General features: G+C 43.4%; 1 long non-coding RNA gene across 1 annotated transcript; it reads left to right on the top strand.

The window, feature by feature from the left end:
* The first annotated feature begins 2,122 nt into the window (after nucleotides 1–2,122).
* Nucleotides 2,123–12,514, top strand: LOC147883648 (uncharacterized). The gene is made up of 3 exons (XR_015543742.1): nucleotides 2,123–2,130; nucleotides 10,139–10,236; nucleotides 11,160–12,514. It is a non-coding gene; the product is annotated as an uncharacterized LOC147883648 (long non-coding RNA).
* The last annotated feature ends 4,368 nt before the right edge of the window (nucleotides 12,515–16,882 follow it).

Raw genomic sequence — 16,882 nt, 5'->3', positions numbered from 1 at the left:
ATCAGCTTATCATCTATCACTTCCCTGATGAAGTGATACTTCACATCAATGTGCTTTGTCTTTGCATGAAAGACAGGATTGTGTGCCAACTGAATAGCACTTTGACTGTCACAATGCAGCAATGGAATATCACTTGTAATGCCCAAATCTCCAACTAGCCGAGATAACCATAAGGCCTCTTTGCATGCCTCTGTGGCTGCAATATATTCAGCTTCTGTAGTAGACAAGGCTATGCACTGTTGCATCCTTGACATCCATGACACTGCACCTCCAGTGAATGTATAAACATAACCGGTAGTAGATTTCCGGTTATCGGGATGACCAGCAAAATCTGAATCCACATAACCATGCACCTTTGCATCTCTCTTACCAAAGCATATGCACAACTCCTGTGTGCCCTTCAGGTATCTCATGATACCTTTCACTGCATTCCAATGCTTCTTGCCTGGATTTGCCATATACCTGCTAACCACTCCCACTGCAAAAGCAATATCAGGTCTGGTAGCAACCATGGCATACATGAGACTGCCACAAGCTGAAGCATACGGAATCTTGGCCATTTCAGCTTTATCAGCATCTGAGTGTGGGCTGTCCATTGCACTGAGTTTCACATACGGAGGCAATGGAGAACTAAGGGTCTTCCCCCCCTCCATATGAAACCTGTGCAATACTTTGCCAATATATTCGGTCTGAGACAAATACAACAAATGCTGTCCCCTGTCTCTCCGTATGCGCATTCCCAGTATGTGATTTGCATCACCAAGGTCCTTCATATCAAAAGCCTCATGCAATCTTTTCTTAAGGTCATCAAGCTCCTTACGAGCTTTACCAGCAATAAGCATGTCATCTACATATAAAATGAGAATGATTAAGCTGCCATTTGCAGCCCTTTTCGTAGATAAGCAGTGATCGTCATCACTTCTCCTGAAACCTTGGGACTTCATGAAAGTATCAAATTTCTTATACCATTCCCTTGGTGCCTGTTTCAGCCCGTAAAGGCTCTTTTTAAGCTTGCATACAAGTGACTCCTTGCCCTTCACTGCAAATCCTTCTGGCTGCTGCATGTAGATCTCCTCATGAAGATCACCGTGAAGAAAGGCGTCTTCACATCCATTTGGAATAATTCCAAATTCTCACATGCAACCAAAGCAAGTACAATCCTGAGTGTGGTCATCTTAACCACTGGAGAAAAAATCTCATCAAAATCAACACCATACTCCTGCTTAAAGCCCTTGGCAACCAACCTGGCTTTATATCTTGGCTTAGCTCCAGGTGTAACTTTCAATCTATACACCCACTTGCATGGCAGTACTTTCATGCCCTTAGGCAACTGCACCAATTCCCAAGTACCATTTTTATGGAGACTGTCCATTTCAGACTTCATGGCTAGTTCCCATAGCCTTTTGTCATGCATTTGCACGGCTTCCTTGTAACAGGAAGGTTCTCCACAATCTGTAAGCATAATAAAATCTGCTCCTGGTATAAATCGGTCTGGCGGTTTCATTTGTCTAGTGGACCTTCTGACCCATTGGTCTTGCTGTCCAACTTGCTGCTCACCTAAAACAGGTTGCTGTTCTAGTAGATTAGGCTGCAGAATTAGGCCTGGGAGGTCTTCCAAAGGTGGCATGTCCCGTAGTACATCTTCCGCCACTGTGGGCTGTCCATTTGGACCTGCTGCAGCATCAGGCATTGGCTGATTACGCTGCTGTTGTGGCTGATTTGCAGCCTGCCTGAACTGTACGGGATGTCCCGAGTCATAAATGTCAACCTCTGAAGCATCAGAAGGCTTATCTGCTGCCTTAAACATACATGACTCATCAAATAAGACATCATTACTGCGTATTAGCTTCTTATTCACAGGATCCCATAGGCGGTAACCCATCTCACCACTGTCACCATATCCAAGAAAAATGCATTTAAGAGACTTAGGATCAAGCTTGCTGCGATTTTCTCTGCGTATGTGCACGTACGCAGTGCAGCCAAAGACCCTCAAGTGCTTGTAGGAAGGAGGTTTTCCTGTCCAAAGCTCTTCTGGCACTCTGCCATCTAGTCTTTTATTTGGTGACCTATTGATGAGGTGTACTGCTGTTTTTACAGCTTCAGCCCAAAATCCATGAGGTAAAGCAGCATGTGACATCATAGAGCGAGACTTTTCCTGTATGGTTCTATTCATACGCTCTGCAGTGCCATTTTGCGCTGGATTGTAGGGGGCAGTGAGTTCTCTTTTAATACCTCTAGAATCACAGAATGCATTGAATGCATTAGACATATACTCCCCACCGTTATCTGACCGCAAAGCCTTTAGTGTTCTGCCTGTTTGGTTCTCAACCATAGCAAGCCATTTCTGGAACACTGGAAATACATCACTCTTCAATCGAAGAGGATACAACCACACCTTCCTTGTGGAATCATCTATAAATATGACAAAGTACCGTGCACCTCCAAGTGAAGGACTAGGCATCTCACACACATCTGTATCCACAAGCTCAAGTTGAGCATCTTTATGTCCTAATCTCCTTTTATGAGGACACTGTAACTGTCTACCATATATGCAGTGCTCACAAAACTTTAAATCAGAAAATTTAAGAGACGGTAAGTAGCCAAGGCGAGCCAATTGCTCCATACCACTTATGCTCATATGTCCCATCCGGCTATGCCACATAGAAATATTCGGCAGCTCGGTGGCATGAATATCAACATGATTACATACTTTAGCATGAAGAGTATACATTGTGTCAACTTTAGAGCCTCTGGCAACAACCAGGGCACCTTTGGTGACCTTCCAGAAACCATGACCAAAGCTGGTCACGAAACCTTCATCATCCAACATGCCAGTAGAAATCAGATTTTTCTTGACTTCGGGTACATGCCTAACATTGTGAAGCATAAGCTCAGTACCATCAGTAAATACAAGCCTGACATCTCCAATACCAACAATACTGCATGCATGATTATCCCCTAGAAAAACGACTCCATTACTGCCTGATGCATATCTTACAAACAATTCTTTGTAAGGTGTAACATGGAATGATGCACCTGAGTCAATGATCCAAGAGTGCATGTCTGCAAGATCTCCTGCATGGAGAGAATGAGCATCCAGAGTAGAAAGAAAAAGAACCTCTCCCTCACTGTCATAACCGTGTGTAGAATGAAGCTCTTCAATCTTCACACTGCTCTTGCCATTGCTTACTGGTATAATTGCTTTTGCATCAGATGCATCAGTATTTTTGGCTTTGTCTCTCTTATCATTTTTCAGTTTAAAGCACTGCTTTTTAGTATGTCCCTTTTTACCACAGTAGTAGCACTCAACATCTTTGTTGGAGCGGGACTTGCTCCTCCCTTTTCCCCTTTCCTGAGATTTGCCTCTTTGCTGACTTCTCCCCCTTACATTTAAGGCATTGTTAGGCTTTACTGCATCTTGAGCTTTCAGCTTCTGCTCTTCTTGCAAAATCAACCCTGTGATATCTGAAAAACTTATGAAAGTGTTTGCATTTGTTACAGCTGTGGTGAATGTATCCCAACTTTCAGGGAGAGAAATCAAGAGTGCCATACCCTTGGTTTCCTCATCCACCACATATTTTTGATTTGCAAGTTGAGTGACAATTGAATTAAACTCATTGAGATGTGCATCCATGGAGGTCCCTTCTTTCATCTTCAGATTGAAGAACTTGCGCAGCCAATATATCTTTGTAGCTGCACTCTGCTGCTCATATGTGTCCTGTAGCTTTTTCCACACACCCCAGGCTGTTTTCTCACCATCCACATTCCAAACAACACTCTCATGGAGTGACAATTCAATTATGGACTTTGCTGACAGATCAGCTAGTGCCCAAGCATCATCAGATGTGCCAGTGGGCTTCACACCTTTGTGTATAATAGGAGCATGAAACTGCCTGAGAATTAGAACATTCAGGACCATCTTTTTCCACATTGGGTAGTTAGCAGCACCATGTAACTTTTTAATATTGAGAAGAGAGGATTCCGAGGATGAAGCCATTATAATCAGCAAGGAATATAACCCACACTTAAGTGCCTGACTTCCTGCAAACCAAGTACACACTTGCACTTGAACTGTGCTCAAAAGATCCAATTCCTGCAGCGGAACAAACAGGAACTGCACTTGCACTATATCTCCCACTTAAACAGAGATTTATCACTGTTTACTGCTTGCTGCAGTTTCTGAACAGCAAATCTGTTTGCATCATTTAATGCACCATTGTACAACCAGCAAGATTCTGAATTTACAGAAGCATCTGCCCTGCATGCACAGTGAAAAACAGCAGTGTACTTTGTACTCTGTACCTCTGTACCGTGACTGAATTCATTCAAAACTGTTGACACAGAACAGTCCCTGACTGTACCTCCCTGACTGTACCAGAAAGTACAGAATCAGTATTTGATTGTTTGACTGTTCAAAAAATGTCAATTTCAAGCTTCCAGACACTTCTAAAACTGTATACAACAGTTTAGAACAGAAATTGGGCAAAAGCCCCTTGACTGGAGGCAAAAAACACAGAATTTAGAGTGCATAACTGTTTCACTGACAACTATTAGGCATTTTGTTGCTTCCCCCAGCACTGATATGCATAACAATGTCAAAAGCCCCAATTCATATGCATCTGCCCTGTCCCATAGGTAATAAAATGCATCAAATCCTTGCACAAATCAACTCCAATGAGGAGAATATATGCAAATAAGTGTGTGTAGAAGCCAATGCTTGGCTGTGGCTGCAAAAGCCCTTTGTTTACACGACCTGAACCTGTGGCCACGTATGGCTCTAACGACGAGTGTGATGGTAGCTTGCTGGCGCCGCTTCGCTAGCTGGCGCCGTTGGCGAGTGACCTGTTGGTCGCTGGCGCCGGTGTCAGCTGATGGCCCGTTGGCCCTGGTTGGCACCGCGTGGCCAGTGGCCCTTGGCCCTGGCTTGCGCAAGGCCTCAAGGAGCTGCTAGCGTAGCGCTAGCAGCAGAAGATGTAGATGGCGCCACTGTCTGGCGCAGTCGATTGCTGGCGTCGGTGGCCTGCCGGTCGCTGGCGTCGCGATATGAAAGGGGGCTGCTAGCGCAGCGCTAGCAGCTGAGATGCCGTTGGCTGGGCCTGACGATGGCTAATCGATAGGGCTGAAAGGAGACAAGTTTTGCAGGATTGTCGATACTGCCTAGCGATGGATCGTCGATACTGCCTAGCGATGGCTGGCGGTGCACCTTGGCTGTTGGTAAGTCCCACTTTTGGGCACACCCACGTTGAGGCTCTGATACCAGTTGTGGTAGGGAGAGTGTGAGAGCACACACACACACACACACTCAGAATAAGCAGATAGAAGTGTGGGGATAAAAGGTATGTGTGTACCTCCCCTAGCACACAATGAATCTTTTATATGAAAAGATAAGGTTACAACACTAAGTACGGTGTACTTAGTGTACTTAACAAATAAAGTACTAAGTGTACTTAACTGTACTTGGGTGGCCATAGAGCCTTTACCCCAACATCCCTCTGGCTGACTCATGTAGATCTCATCATGGAGATCTCCGTGAAGAAAAGCAGTCTTCACATCCATCTGACATAAATCCATGTCCTCATGAGCAACAAGAGCTAACACTGCTCTCAAAGTAGTCATCTTGACTACAGGGGAAAAGATCTCATCAAAGTCAATGCCCTTCTCCTGCTTAAATCCCTTGGCAACCAATCTGGCCTTATACCTCGGTAAAGCATTTGAATCCACTTTGACTTTGTAAACCCACTTGCATGGCAAAACCTTTCTGCCTGCAGGTGGCTGCACCAAGTCCCATGTATCATTTTGAAATAGGGAGTCCATTTCTGATTGCATGGCTTTCTCCCACTTCCTTTTCTCTGTTCTTCCCATAGCTTCCTTGTAGCTGGAAGGCTCACCACAATCTGTCAGCATGATAAAATCAGCCACATTATTGGCTCCTGGAACAAACCTGTCAGGAGGCCGTTGTACACGGGTGCTCCTCCTAACAAAATGCTCCGTATTAGGCTGTTGTCTAGCCTGTTCGTCATGCATGACGGGTGGCTGTACCACCATATTTGGCTGTCCTACAGCGCCATTTGCTGGCATATCCAGTGGTGCATCATTGGCAAAATTGTCTGGCTGATTTTCAGCCTGTATACCCTCTTGAACAGGGTTATTTACAGCAGCCTGCTGCTGCATATTAATGGGCATTCTTTGCTGTCCGACATCATCATAAACAACCCTCCTGTATTCCACAGGTTGCACGGGTTCTTTGTGTACACTATCCTCTTTAAAGATGACGTCATTGCTGCGTATAATCTTCCGTTTGATAGGATCCCATAACCTGTACCCCATTTCACCTTCGTCACCGTAACCCATGAAGATGCATCTGAAAGACTTTGGCTCCAGTTTGGTGCGCAGTTCTTTGCGTACATGAGCAAAGCACTCGCAGCCAAACACACGTAAGTGCTTGTATGAAGGTGGCTTGCCAGACCACACCTCCTCTGGCACTTTCAGCTCCAAAGCCTTATTCGGCGACCTATTAATTAGGTGAACTGCTGTTTGCACGGCTTTTGCCCAAAAGCCATGGGGCAATGCAGCATAAGACAACATACATCGAACTTTCTCCTGAATAGTTCGATTCATCCGCTCACTCACACCATTTTGAGATGCATTATGAGGGGCTGTGAGTTCCTGTTTAATGCCCTTAGCTTCGCATAACTGTACAAAAGCATGTGACACATACTCACCCCCATTATCGGATCTGAGGCAGCCTGCATCCTGTCCGATTCTCAACCTGAGCGACAAACTTCTTGAAAGCATCTAAGGCATCGCTCTTATGCTTCAAGAAATAGACCCACACTTTGCGTGTGGCATCATCAATAAAAGTAATGAAATACTTTGCACCCCCTAGTGATAGCTGTGGCATCTCACACAAATCAGTGTGCACTAGATCAAGCGGTGCTCTATTCTGGGGAGTTCTCCTCTTATGAGGAGTCATAGAATGCTTTCCAAAAATGCAATGATCACAAGTAGGCAAATCTGAAAATGAAAGAGACGGCAGATAACCCAAACGTGACAGTTCTTGCATTCCTTTAACGGACATGTGTCCCAACCGGCTATGCCACAATGAAACCTTCGGCAGCTCGGTTATGGCAACAACATGATTACCTACACTGGAAACATCCTTTAGATGTCAAAGTAGATTCCCCCAAGCAATGAATCAAGGGTGTCCTTTAGCAAGGTCCTTGCCTTCAAGCTTCAATTCTCGTGAACTTCCATTAGGGATTTGATACCATGTTGGAAATGATCCCTATAGAGGGTATCCCGCAGGCAGCGAAAGGCTGATAGAGCGCCCCAGGAATGCAGGCAGAAGTGTTTTAAGTATGGAATGAAATACTTCTTTACTTATTTGTACTTCACAACCTTGAGTGTGCGCAAGCCAGTAAATAGATAGTGCTCCAAGAAAGATATAGAATCCACAAGAGGTATATTTCTGTCCAAAACATGACACAATACAAAAGAGAGATGCAGAGTCCCAGCAAACCATGGTCCTCTGGTCTTATCAAAATCTCTCCTACTATCTGCTTGGCACTCCTAGATACTTGAGCTCGTGCTCCTCTCTAAACTTATGTAGACTGTCAATCCAGTGATCTCTCCACCTTACTGCCCGGTTCATCAGCCTAGGTGGGCAGCCCTTCCAAGCTCTCTGTCTGGAGCTCCTCTATCCCTCCTTCACCTCCCGGATGTAGGCCCAAGGCAAGGTTTTTTGCTGCTCCAATCTGCTGGTGGTTGGCTGCATCCAGATGATGCCAAGTGAGCCCCCTTTGGCCTCTTTATATAGGGATGGATGCCCCCCTACAATAGCTGACTGGGTAGGAGGAACTAGGCCGATCCAATCAGTCCCCTCCACCTGACTTGGTACCTGCTGCTGTAGCTGCCCGTACAGGTGCTGATATCATCCTTGCCTTGTCCGCAGCCTTTTTCTGCTGGACAACATGCGCAGACATGCCTGCTCCAGTCATGGACAGCCTCTTGGTACTTCCTCTCAGATCTGCCCTCCAGGAGGTGTCCTCTCTGCCAGGTACTCCTCTCTTGTTTTCCTTTGTCTGAATGATGCCCACATGGCAGTCACTATGCGGCCCATGTGGCAGTCCCTCAACCCCCCCCCCCCCCCCCCCCCAATGATCTCCTCATTTGGGGGCTTACAGATGGAGAGGTGACCTATAGCGTGGACTGATGAGTGTGTAGCTTTTCCTTTTGTGAGATTTCAGCATTGCAATCTCTTGTGTTTGCTGTTTTTTACCCAGCACCTCTTCAGCTTTCTCGTGAGCAGTGTTTCCCACATTTTGTGGATGGATAAAGGTTGAGCCCTCTTTCTCTCCTCTCGGCTGTACTTTCTTTGAGTGAGCTTTCAGTTTGTGAGTGCATCTATTAGTGTTTGGAAAGAGTTTCCTAGATCTATCTGGCTGCATTAGAGGTTCAAGCAATGAGGCCTCTATTTCTAACATTATCATAGACATACATAAGGGAGGAGTAATAATATGGCTAATACTTGCAAGTTATGGCTCTCATCTTGTTGAGAATAATGTTTAGTGGGCCTGCTTCTTCGATTTTTCCTATGGTGTTCGTTGCCAACAACAGACCACATACATACTTTGGAGATATAGACAGCACACACCTTTCCCTCCTGTCCGACTTAGGTACATTGTTTGATCCTTGACTTCATAGAGATATGCAGCCAAGGATAGAGGGATGTTAGATGCATCTCCAAAATTGTAACATATCTTAGTTGTAGTTTGTACTTTGTTAGTTAGTCTTTACCCACAGAAAGTCAGTACGAAGACTTTGTATAAATGGATGCTCAAGTATGTGTGGGTGTGTGGATTTGTATGTGTGTATGAGAGCATATGTTAATACTACGGTCTACACCCACTGATGGGCGCTGATGACGTTAGTGGGGATGTCATAGTAGCTAGTCCCTGCTATGCGTGATGGTGCTTATGGTTTTCAACCTTATGAGTGACTATCATGAGATTGAAACTGCACTATGTTGTGTTTTTAGAGGATGAGTTTGAGCATGTTCTTGGATTCATCTAGATATATGTACTTTGTTAGTTAGTCTTTAAGTGACAGTTCACTTAGGCTCTTCCTCTAGCATTTCAAACACACTACTGTACAGACCTTGTGGTCCAAATATTTTCATTGTAATTTATTCTCTTCTTGCCGTTGTTTATCTAAGAAACCAATAATCGATTTATTTATTATATTGATTTATTGCTCTCTTATAAAAGTGTATAAAGTTGATGTTTTAGGCATTTCTATAAAGCTCCTCAGGCTAAATCAGAGACTTTTTTTTCTAGGCACTTGAGTCAAGCTAAATTAAAGACTATTATTAGCCTTTGTACTGCTGGTTGTGTTCATTGTTGATAGGCACCAAACTGACATATGGTTACTATTTGATTTTTGATGCAAAGTCAGCAATTCAGTCTTTTTGAGGTAGTAAAACCTAGATTGTACGAAGTAATTCCACACCGCCCCTTGGTTCTTGAAAGTGAGTGATTTTGCATTCTTGTGCATCCCCTGTCTCCATCAGTCATTTCTTTTTCCTTTCGTCAACATCCTCTTATGTCTCCACCTCTCTTATTCATGCATGCACCTGTTAGTTTTTCATTCTCTTTTGTCCAGGAAAAAGTACTGCCATTAGAAGCTGGCCCAAAGAGTTATGTGGAAGCTTATACTCCCAACAGAGGCCTTGATCCGTGAAAATGTAGAAATTCCTTGCAGGTCATACCTTGCAGAAATGTTCTCGCCCTTTGGCGGCCTTCCTATAACCCTCTGTGCCCTACTACCAGATGGTTCACAGGGTACATGTAGAATGATTTTGTGCTAGATGTTGACAAGGGTAGCCACAGGCTGAGTCTGCTGTCCCCCATCACAGGACTGCATTGTGCTACCCAGATATTTAAGGTTCAGTTTCATTTTCTATGCTTTCTCATAGTATACAAGTTGGGAAGAAATTCCTTAAATATGATAGAGCATTGATATCAGATGGGATCAACGGTGCTCACAACAGTCTTGTGGTGCTCAAATGCAGGAGCACACAATATCTGCTAAAGAGCTAAACCTCATGCAGAGCATGATGGTTGCTAGGTGAAGCAGCGAGGGGAGACAATATTCATAAGACTCCATCAGAGCAGCCTCCACATTTCATTGATGTTTCGTGGAGCATCTTCAGCGGCAGCTACAAACTCAGCAAACAAGGTGAGTACTGATGCTTTCAGCATGCAAGATCCTAAGGCTAAATTCAATTAATTATAATGTTTTATATGGATCTATATGTTCTTAGATCTAGCAATGGTGTAGTTGACACCATTGCTAGATCTAGAAATGAGAATGTCCCATATGGGTCTATATGTCTCTTAGATCTAGCAATGCGAATGTCTGTATGGGTCTATTTGTCTCTTAGATCTAGCAATGGTGTGGTTGACAATGTTATTCGGAGGAAAGGGAATCCTAATTCTGTTAAGATGAACCAAATCCATTCACACATTTCAGAATTGCATTCGGCTCTGCATGATTTGGCAGAATCTGTCACTTGTGTTCATGGGGTTGACGACCCTCCACAGCACAATTTGCAAATCTTTGAACCTTACTTTATTGCCAAAATGCTGTGCTTGGTTCACAAGCCTTAGGAAAAGTATGGTAGCAGTCTTTACAGGTTATCGTAGACTGGAACAGTAATGTTTTACAGAAAAAAAGTGCATTATGGGAGGAGTTTTGGTAAGGTTTCAATTGTCCAGCAGTCTTTAGAGGTTATCCTAGATCGGAACATTAATGTTTTAGGAAAAAAAGGTGCATGAGTTGGGAGGAGTTTTGGTCAGGTTTCAATTGTCATGCTTTGTGCTTGGAGATTGCAATTCATGGGAGACAAGGATTTTGCAGTTTCTGCCTTGTAGAAAGTCTTACTACAGCTATATGGCATTTAAATATAGGAGTAGGCCTCTAAAGTCTGATGCTTGACAGGTGGACTGATGAAAGAATGACATCATGAAGGCTCACTCAAAGCAGCTCTTGCTCGTCCTATGTGTCTTATGGAGCATATTCAGATGCCAACTAATTAAGCTAGCAAACAAGGCGAGGACGAATTTCAAGATTCTTCAACACTAAGAAAATTGTTTTTGCAGCTGCTCATCCATCGGGTCCAGGTGATCTAATATTTGAGTCAGGGAATCGATTGATGGACCTCCACAGTCTATCAAAATTTCTGAATCTGAGTGTCTGGGCTGAAATGGTGTCCATGGATGACAAAATATAGGGAAAATTTTGGCAATATAAGAAGCTAAGAGGTGTTTTTGGAGGTGTTGCTTTCCATTCTCTACGCTTGGATATGTATGATGTGGCTCTGCATTTCTCCGGACTCATGGCTTGAATACGTTGTTTCATCTATAGAACATCGGTATCATAATGGTAGTCCAAATAACAGTATGGTAAGTGTGGGAGCAGCATCAGTTACGAAGCCTCATGGAGAGCATATGGTTGCCCATCAGAGGGTTAAGAGAAGTGATCAAATTCATGAAGAACCAGGCAGAGCAGGCACTGGTGCGTTATGGAGCACCCTCATCAGAGTCAAGGCAAGGTGTATTGAGTGTTTGAGCAATCAATGTAAATTCCATTGATGATGATGTTCTGTTAGGTGTCCAATAATGGCTCGGTGACAAAATGTCGAGCAATAGCTTGGTAACAAAACCAGGATACAGGAAATCCCAATTTCTCAAGGTGGACCACTTGGTTGTGCCTTTGACTTTGCGAGTCTTTGAAAAGCAGCAAGTCAGAAATCCGCCTTGGTTGTATGGGTCAAGGATCTGCACAGTATGGTCATAAAACCCAACTTTTATCACAAGAATGGTTTTTTGGGCCTTCAGGATGTAATACAAGTATGGCTGCGTTACCCAGTTGGAAGGATGTTTTGAGCGACTGTTAATTTGCCATCAGGGTCAAATTTGAATCTCGTCTTATGAAAGAAGTTATATATATTGTTACCTGGTATGAGGTAGATAACATTGGTATTCAAAGGTTTTAAGAACAGTTTTGTCATGCTTGAAAACAATTATCTGGTGAAGCCTCACACGGAATTTGATCTTTTCAGAACAGTAAGAACGGATGATGGGTTTTGTGAGGCCCGAGTCAAGAATAACCTGAACTTGCCCTTGGCATATTGTAGAGCATCTTCACTGGCAGTTAGTAAGCCAGCCAAAAGGCTAAGCCTTGGGTTCCCCAGCAAGCAAGATCCTTTGGTCAAAGCAATTTTGAAAGTTGAGCTCATCGTAATCCGTCTAGCAAGGGCTTGGGTGCACAGGGAGTTAACATGGAGATATCGCATTCACATGTTTTGGAAGAACCTTTGGCAAGGTTTCTGAGATCGATGGATTGAACAATACACCGTTCACAGAGTGAATTGAACTTAGGATGTATATGTGAGTTGGGAAGAATTTCGGGCTGTTTCTCCCAATGTTCACAAAACATTCAGTTGCTTAGAGAGAAAAATGACACTCCATGAACTGAATGATACAAACATTCAGTTGCTTAGAGAGACAAATGATACTCCATGAACTGAATGAAAAGCAATTTTATATCGGTGTTTTCTCTATGTGTGTTAGCCTTCATCACCTTTTATCTTTACAGTTCTCATGCGAGTTAGAGAGGACTTCTATTAAGAAAAGTATGCTCGTGTTTGGGTAAGCCTTGTGAATGTGTGAAAATCAATGTTTGTACATGATTTATACCCAGTAGTGCTATGCACGATAATCTTGATATATAGGGAAATGATCCTTGGGACAAAATTTCTAGGAAAGCACATTCTTGGAAATTTCCTACAACATGTGAAGGTTTGGGGGAGGTGGAAAAGATGGAGCAATATAGGCTGTTGGATCTCCGAGGTCTATGGGCAGGAATGCTTGGTAGCATTTGACACTGATGAACTCTTATCAAAGGGCTCAAAATAGTCACTCATTGTGAGTCTTTGGATGCAAGCTGAAGGTGACAAGCCATTGAAATGGTGGCGAGATGAAAATGTGTCTCGTTCTAGGATTTTACATCAGAATATGTGCAAATCAGATGGCGCCCGCCAACTGCATACGTTTACATTTGTAAATCGTGTATTGCTACCATAAGGTTAAAAGCTGCACTTTCCTTTCTTCTTTACTAGACAAATTTAAACAGGTAGATGTAGATGTACTTGACAAGTTTGGACAGGTAGATGTAGATGCTGAAAGTTTTTCAAACCCGTCCCCACCACCACGCCACACGTCTTGCCCTGGTCAAGCAGGTTAAGCATGGCTCGAGGTTATATTCTTGATGTGGCTCAAGATTAGTAGAAGAGGGATGCATCAAAGAAAAGCAAATGCGATCAAAATCTTGAAGTGGTTCAAGATTAGTAGAAGAGGGAGGCATCAAAGAAAAGTAACTGCAACATAAATCCTTATCCAAGGCAATACATTATTCCATTGAATGAAACTAGAAATTTGACATTGAATGTTCGTGAACATGATTTTCACAGGTGGTTTACTAAGGCAATCAATAACCTTATTAGTTACTGCAGTGATTACCAAATGAACTACTGAAGGAAACTAGCCCAATCGACATGTCTAAGCTGCCTATACTTTGATGAGTTTGAAGATATTGCGATGCGTGATGATTTATCTACATAACATAACAACTTTTGCATTGCGAATAACGTCTCCACTTCTTGATTGCTTGTACCAAGTCATGAAGCTGGTTTCATAAGTCGGGACACCGTAGCTTTGCATAATTCAACAATGATTATTGACAAGAAATCGGATGTGCCTTCCTACATAAAAACTGCATCAATAGCATTAACAAAACCACTTGCTTGTACCTTGAAAGTTTTATCAAGGCATGAAAGCTACAAAACGAGTTCTTAATGCATTGAAATGCTCTTCTTTCCACACCTAAGGTCTATTTTTTGCCTATTGAACTTAGTCAAGGAAAAGCCTTTGAAGTAAATAACAAACCCTAAAGAGACCGAATAACCCAAGAAAGCTTCTCAAATATGGAACATTCATGGCAATGAGATATGCTTGCACTAAAGCAATATTATCTTCATCTATCTCAATACTATTTGCTGAAATAAAAGTATCTGAAAATGTCATTTATGAGTCTCATAAAACTAGAAGTTTCGTGTGAGTGCGAAGGGGGGGATCCTCATCAGTGGGCCAGTCATCAAGTGTTCATATCGGAGTGTTGAAAACTCTATATGCCATTTTGGGGGAAGAAATTAGCTAGTTGAGTGAGGATAGAGTATATGATCTCAATCAACAATGGCTTGGATGAGAACGGGCATTGTCGAGAATGTTGAGGATGGTGTGAATTGCACCATACCTCTAGGGCATTAGAGGCAAACCCTAACCCTAACCCTAAGGGGTTCACATGTATATCTTCATGTTATGTTCAATACAATTACGTGTACAGGTAGCTATATCGTGTGCACGCCTCTCTCTCTCCCCCCCTCTCTCTACTATCATGGTATCAGAACACTAGGTGCTCCCACTCCCTTAATGAGTGTCAAGCCCTCCTTCCTGAGGCATCCTCCATTGAGAGAGATTTCCCTCAAAGAGAGTGTAAGCCCTTGTTCTATCAAGGCACGCAAGCCCTTGCTCCGTCGAGGCAATAAGCCCTCCGTTTGAGGCATTTTCTTCATCCTCTCAAGCTCTTCTCATCTTTCTCTTCATTTCGGTTCAGAAAGCTCATCATTTCGAGCTATGGAGAGTGAGATATGTTGATCTTAGTATCGAGGTTCTTTATGGAGTGTTCTCACATCTAGATTATGTTCTTCTTGTTCATTTTGTGAGTTTTGTAAGGTTTTTGTTCTGTGTGAGGCTCTAAGAATATACTGTGGTTCTAGAAAGAGAGAGAGAGAGAGCTCTACATTTGCGACTCCACACGTCAACAGCTAGGTGGAGAACTCCATGCAAGCTCCAGTGAGCCTCTACATGTATAGTAGGCTTGAATCGGGGTAAGGTTCAGGTAACCATGAGTTAGAGGGGTTGGTAGATTTTGTGCTACTTGGCATCCTCATCCACAGGTGCCAGATCATTGCCCATGTGGTAGTGCCACATCATCAAGACTGCCACATCAGTGAGCACATGTCATCATGACATGTGGCAGTGCCACATCAGTGATATCATCTGTCCAGTCATTTGCCATAGACATGTGGCAGTGCCATGTCAGAATACAATGCCACACATGCATAGTTGTAAACATGTGACCCGCAGTGCCACATCATCAGTGGGCCACCTCATCATTTTGCCCTCTCGTGATAAAAAATTTGGCTATCCTTCCGGGGGCCGTATCTTTTGATCCAGGAAGAATTTGGAGATGCTCCAAAAAGCAAAATTGCTCGCCAGCTCGCACTCTATGCGCTGAGTACCTTAGATTTCACATTTGACTTTTCCACAGTCCAACATCATTGAGTCCTCATCATCAGAACCACCTCCTGATCAATTTTGTAGTGCACCTAGTACATAAAAATGAATGAACTAAAATTCATTTGTTGTATTTATTGCTTCGACTTGTAGTCTAGCTGTAGACTAGTACAGCCATAGAGGAGATCCAACTCCACCAAGCCAAGTAAGCCATTGCCACATCACTCGATTAGTTCCCACCGGCGTTAGTCCTATCTGATCTATCATCGGCGTATACATTCACACATCTGACACTAGTTTAGTCCCTTGGCATTCGGCAGTTCATCACTTAGTGTGACAATTGGCAGAGTTATCCCTTTCTCAAATTCATGATGGTTGCATTCTTCTTGCATATGCACATGCCACCTATGTACAATCATATTCATTGACTATTTTTTGGCATTGGTTCCTACACACATACATCAGCCTTGTACAACCTCTTGGCTACACCTGACATTCAGTTGTCATCACTTTCCTACAGGCTTGATCTTTGGCATACACATGTTGTCACATGACTTGGCTTTGACAATTTAGTGTAAGCCCCCCAGTGGCAGCTCTCATACAATGTTCTCATGGGGGTAGACACTCTCGTCGATACACGGGTAAGCCTCTTGCATAAAGCACCAGACCGTCTTCAACACGGCGTTATTCTCATCACACAGCTGATGATACACCAGTCATGACTTCGGACAAGATCCGTGAGTGGAAAGAGAACCTTCTTCGACCAATTGTTTTCACAAGGTATGTTCTAGTGTATGATGCCGACTCGAGCCTCATTGGCCTTGAGAGATCAGATGCAGATGCTTCAAATGTTAGCATTGATAAGCCCGCAATTTTCGACCATGCACATTCCTAGGTAAGCCCTTGGCATGAGGCACATTTGATGGTAAGCCCTCAACATGAGGCACACTTCTCGGTAAGCCCTCAGCACGAGGCACATTCAGTAGTAAGCCCTCAGTACGAGGCAAATTTGACAGTAAGTCCTCACTACAAGGCAGTCTTGTAGACATCAGCACATATTGATTCTTATGATGCATAGCCATCATCTTCATGCATGGATCTGACTCCATTTATTGTCACACCAGATAATGTAGATACTCAGCAGGAGTTCACCAGTGATCATGCAGTTATTTATTAGGTAGGTCCTCATCAGCACGAGGCACTCATATGTCTAGCCGCATGCAGAGATATATGCTACTGTGCATTCAACTCTTCAGGTGATTCCATTTCTGCATCCATCACTAATGCGTTCACCTGTGACATAGAGCATACCTTGGACACAATTTCCATGATCAGTACAGATCAATAGATTAGTCTTCAGGACATTCTAGCATCGGCTCAATCATGCCGCATTGCACCACCCTTGGATCCAATTATCACCACCACCACTTTCGATCAGCAGATCATTCCTCAACATGAGGATACCT

The sequence above is a fragment of the Dipteris shenzhenensis genome, chromosome 28 (assembly GCF_047967505.1).
Source record: "Dipteris shenzhenensis isolate YYH24624 ecotype China chromosome 28, Dip_SZ_1.0, whole genome shotgun sequence".
Taxonomy (NCBI): Eukaryota; Viridiplantae; Streptophyta; class Polypodiopsida; order Gleicheniales; family Dipteridaceae; genus Dipteris; species Dipteris shenzhenensis.
The sequence above is the reverse complement of the archived record's forward strand: the minus strand, read 5'-3'. Positions and strand labels throughout refer to the sequence as shown.